The sequence below is a fragment of the Melitaea cinxia genome, chromosome 25, assembly GCF_905220565.1.
Source record: "Melitaea cinxia chromosome 25, ilMelCinx1.1, whole genome shotgun sequence".
Classification (NCBI taxonomy): Eukaryota; Metazoa; Arthropoda; class Insecta; order Lepidoptera; family Nymphalidae; genus Melitaea; species Melitaea cinxia.
Genome location: NC_059418.1, coordinates 4,424,191 through 4,429,557, shown reverse-complemented (window position 1 = coordinate 4,429,557; position 5,367 = coordinate 4,424,191). Strand labels below are relative to the sequence as shown.

Genomic DNA, 5,367 nt, shown 5'->3' with positions numbered 1-5,367 from the left:
AATATTTCCGCTTTCAATGGAGCGGGAACTGCACGCCATTCCTCCGAACGTATTCCGTCCGGCCCTGGCGCTGTCCGAGAGTCGACACAGGACGCCTTCACCTCCTCGACCGTGATCGGCGCCCATAGCCCGGAATAGTCGGCCACTTCCCCCCGCGTCAGAGCATCGAGCGCTTTCCGCGTTGGTCCCGGGGCGGTCGACACCTCCTCGAGAACCGGTCGCCAATAGGTCTCCAGATCCTCGAGGGTGTGCCTTACGACCCGGGTGTGGCCGTCTATCACTTCGGCTGCTGCACGACTCGGACACTTCCGAAACAGTTCCTGCATCCGTGCGTACTCCATTCGCCTTCTTTTGCGGTTCGAAATCGAAACCGGCGCGATGTCGTCGTCAGTTCGAGATGTACGGCGGGACCGCTTTGCGGCCTTGGCCCCACGTCCCTGGCATCGCTTGCGCCTCTCCGCTCTCAGGAGCAGGGATTCGAGGGCTTGCGCTGCTTCCGGGCTTAGTGAGGCTTCGACTGCTTCTGCTGGTTTGTCTACGACAGGTGAGACTTCAGTGCTGACGTCCGGCGGTCCCAGGGGCCGCGTTTCCGGGGGCTGTTCCGCTATCGAACCCCTACTCGCTGGGCCAGACGACGAGAGCGCTATCTCCTCCAGGCAGGCTTTCACCAGCCCTTTGTACTTCACACTCCGCCGCTGTCCCTTAATCGCCTCCAACGTCCTCTGGAGTTGGGGCAATTTGGCGAGCAGGTCTACGTTCGAACACTTCCCAGTATCCACCGTAAACTGCGCCTCGGTCCTCGCCATGAGCGACAGCTCCTCCTCACACCACCTGCGCTTTACCTGCAGTGGAGCGGCCTCCGCATTGGCTTCGACGGGGTGGGCTCTACGCTTGTGAACACCGAGCCCCGTCTTGGTACTAAATGTACGCCCACAAACTGGGCAGGTCCAACCAGGCGCCCGCCCAACACTCCCGCCGGAAGTGCCGGGTCGAGCCACCGGGGAGGGATTGACCGTGCTCCCCGACTCCTGTGGGAGGTCGGGGCGGTCCAAATTCTCATTATTTGGATACAGTGCAACGTTCAGAATCCCATATGTGGCCGGGCCGCAAACCCAACCACTGGGCTCGCCCACGGTTTTCGCTAGGTCCCAACCGAAGAAAAACCGCTAGGCTTGATGGACTCCAAGCAAGCTCGAAGACCACCCATCGGGACTACTACAGTATCTCAACCGTAGCCAACCTGGATTACACCCCCAAGCTCGAAGGGTGTCGCACCACTCCGCAGAGAACCCAGGGACTAGCCTGGCTACGTGCTCCGTCACCCCCATGCGTTGTCGTAAAACGCTCGCCCTGGCGATGGCGGAGCATGCAGCGGAAAGTGCACTTGCCTCGTCCGATAGCAGGGAAAGTGACGCCAACGAGGCTTGCAGCTCCGCATCGGCTACCTCCGGGCTGCATAATTTAGGCGTCGGTCCCCCCCCCCCACATTGGCTTTCGCAGCGGCGCCACGTGCAGGCTGTGGGTAGGAGTTGGGCGTCACGGCCCATGACAGGCCGCTCTTCCCCATTGCCGGGTGAGTCGTGTTTCTCCGCTTCCCCGCAGCTAGCCGGCAGGCTGGGAAATCGCGTTCATCGAATAATACGACCCGCCCGTGAGTATCTACACCCTCACCTCCCCGTTAGGGGTGTGAGCCATCGTACCGAGTACATGCCATGGTTACGGTCCAGAGTGCACCGGAGTACATACACAACCGCCGCCATAGCCCATAGGTCGTGTATTGACCAGATGGAGGCCACGTAGGAGAGAGTCATAGTTACTCCCGCCGTTTACCCGCGCTTGCTTGAATTTCTTCACGTTGACATTCAGAGCACTGGGCAGAAATCACATTGCGTCAACACCCGCGAGGGCCATCGCAATGCTTTGTTTTAATTAGACAGTCGGATTCCCCTTGTCCGTGCCAGTTCTGAGCTGACCGTTGAACGGCGGTCGTACAGAACCGCGCCGATCGCGCACGAGACGAAACCGACGCGGCCTTACGGCTAGGAAGATCCGCGGAAGGCCGGAACGCGGGTCCGGATTCCGCCCGAACGCCCCCCGAGAGAGACGAACGAGCATCGACCAGGCCCGGCACCGGCCGCATCCGCTTCCCGTCCAAACCCGACACGCCCCGGTCCTCAGAGCCAATCCTTATTCCGAAGTTACGGATCCAATTTGCCGACTTCCCTTACCTACATTATTCTATCGACTAGAGGCTCTTCACCTTGGAGACCTGCTGCGGATATGGGTACGAACCGGCGCGACATCTCCACGTACATCCCTCACCTGAATTTTCAAGGTCCGCAGAGAGTATCCGGACACCGCCGCAAATGCGGTGCTCTTCGCGTTCCGAACCATATCTCCCTTCTATAGGATTCCATGGAACTCGAACGCTCAGGCAGAAAAGAAAACTCTTCCCGGACCCCTCGGCGGCGTCTTCAGGCCACTTTGGGTTACCCCGTCGAACACTCGCTTTGAAACGAGGGAACGATTATTGAAACGGTTCCGCTGCCGGGTTCCGGAATAGGAACCGGATTCCCTTTCGCTCAAAGGGCGTTATTCGGTTTATATATAATATAATATAAAAGAAAACACGCCACATCGACATAAGATCTCTCCTTGAGCTTAGGATCGACTGACTCGCGAGCAACTACTGTTCACGCGAAACCCTTCTCCACGTCAGTCCTCCAGGGCCTCGCTGGAGTATTTGCTACTACCACCAAGATCTGCACCGACGGAGGCTCCAAGCGGGCTCACGCCCAGACCCTTCTGCGCACTCCGCCGCGCACGTCCTACTCGTTACGGCATAATGACGCAAAACGTACAACGTCGCACGTGCCCGTAACGGTAGTGTATAGGCAAAACGCTTCAGCGCCATCCATTTTCAGGGCTGGTTGCTTCGGCAGGTGAGTCGTTGCACACTCCTTAGCGGATTCCGACTTCCATGGCCACCGTCCTGCTGTCATGAGCGACCAACGCCTTTCATGGTGTCCCATGAGCGTTTTTTAGGCGCCTTAACACTACGTTTGGTTCATCCCACAGCGCCAGTTCTGCTTACCAAAATTGGCCCACTTGGCACCGTCATCAGATCTCCGGCTTCATCGTTCGAGTAAGCCGGAGTTCTCACCCATTTAAAGTTTGAGAATAGGTTGAGGTCGTTTCGGCCCCAATGCCTCTAATCATTCGCTTTACCGGATGGGACTGTTAATAATCGACGCCAGCTATCCTGAGGGAAACTTCGGACGGAACCAGCTACTAGATGGTTCGATTAGTCTTTCGCCCCTATACCCAGTTCCGACGATCGATTTGCACGTCAGAATCGCTACGGTCCTCCATCAGGGTTTCCCCTGACTTCGACCTGACCAGGCATAGTTCACCATCTTTCGGGTCCCAGCATCTGTGCTCAGAGCGCGCCTACATTCACGGATTGGAAACGAGACGCCTCGGGAGTGCGAGAGATCGATCGAGACCGACGCTCCATCCTCCCTGAGCGCGCGGTTTAGCGCGCGCCTTCACTTTCGTTACGCCTTTCAGTTTTACGTTGAATAATCTCAATGACTCGCACACATGCTAGACTCCTTGGTCCGTGTTTCAAGACGGGTCCTGCGAGTGCCCGAAAATGAATCATCGCAGACGGATACGCGCACGGTCCGAGACAGCACGGCTGCGACGACAGCAGCGCCGCGTCAACGTCCGCACTCGGGCAGGACGTCGACATTGTACGGCGTTCGCTTGCGTCGGGCCGGACGCGCGCGAGGCGCGTGCGCGATTCGTATAAAAGTACGACTTTGTACTACCGTCCGACGGCCGATCGGCCACCGTCACGGTCCAATAGCGGTGCGTTAACACGACGACTGGACTCCCGAACGGCGCTTAGACCGACATCGAACGGGTCGCGATGTATTACTTAGAGAGAAGTGCACGCCGTCGACGGACGTCGACGGACGCGACCCGTGCCGCACGACGCACCCGCGAGGGGAGGCGTTCGACATCGAGGCGCGCGCCCGTACGCCGCCGATTGACGATGAATCTCTCCGTTCGTTCATTCGAGTTTCGCAGGTTTACCCCTGAACGGTTTCACGTACTCTTGAACTCTCTCTTCAAAGTTCTTTTCAACTTTCCCTCACGGTACTTGTTCGCTATCGGTCTCGCGGTAATATTTAGCCTTAGATGGAGTTTACCACCCACTTAGGGCTGCACTCTCAAGCAACCCGACTCTGAGGAGTGTACCTCTCGCCGTCTCGCTCCGTCGCTACGGGCCTGGCACCCTCTACGGGAAAACGGCCCCGTTCAAGACGAACTTGGACAGGAGTGGCGACGACGAGAAAGCGATACCTCCCGAACACCACATCTCCCGCGATCGTTACAACCGCGGGATTCAGTGCTGGGCTATTTCCTGTTCGCTCGCCGCTACTAAGGAAATCCTGGTTAGTTTCTTTTCCTCCGCTTACTAATATGCTTAAATTCGGCGGGTGATCCTCCCTGATCTGAGGCCAACGATAAAAAAAACGAGGCAGACGCGATATCCGTCGACGCGACGGCGCCGAAGGTACGCCGAGAGACGGGGGTCTCGTTAGAGTCCCGTCTTCGACGTCGGCGTCGGCGTCGACGCGCTCTTCGGACGTCGAGTCCGCCTACCGCGACGACTACGCGACGGCATACGCGTACGCGCGTCGTCGTTCGTGCGAACGATACTCGGATGATTCGCGTGCGTATAACGTACAGGACGCGCGCGATAGAACGACGATCCGTGTCTCTCGGACTGCGCGACGTCGCCGCATCGCTCTCCGTTTACCCCGTCGACATAGAAGCGCGCATATGTATAGTCGTTAGTTTGTTTTCTAAGACTATACGCGCGCGACGTCACCGAAAGGACGGAGAGACGCGGGACGTCGTCGTCTTCGAGACGAGAACGTCGAGCTGCGCGTACGTACGCGAGATACGGGTACAGGTCGAAACCTGTACCGCTGTCTCTCGCATCGACGTAAACGCAATATACGCGCGCGCACACACGGCACATATACGCATATACGCTTATTCGCTCCGTATCGAACGTTAACAATATTTAAACGGACCGAAGTCTCTGATTGAGACATACGGAGACCGTCATATGTACGATCGTAATAAACGAATTTATATACGAACGTACAGTGTGATATATGTATTTATGCAGCCGGCCCTCAGACAGGAGTGGTCCTGGATGTTTCTCCACGGACCGCAATGTGCGTTCGAAATGTCGATGTTCAAATGTGTCCTGCAGTTCACACTATGACGCGCAGTTAACTGCGTTCTTCATCGACCCGCGAGCCAAGTGATCCACCGTCCAGGGTA

The 5,367-nt window shown here is 57.4% G+C and overlaps 1 non-coding gene and 1 pseudogene across 1 annotated transcript; both read right to left on the bottom strand.

Moving 5' to 3' along the window:
- Window positions 1-4,532, bottom strand: part of LOC123666306 — an 8,079-nt pseudogene extending 3,547 nt beyond the window's left edge.
- Window positions 4,533-5,210: 678 nt separating this feature from the next.
- LOC123666320 lies at window positions 5,211-5,367 on the bottom strand. The gene has a single exon (XR_006745217.1). It is a non-coding gene; the product is annotated as a 5.8S ribosomal RNA (ribosomal RNA).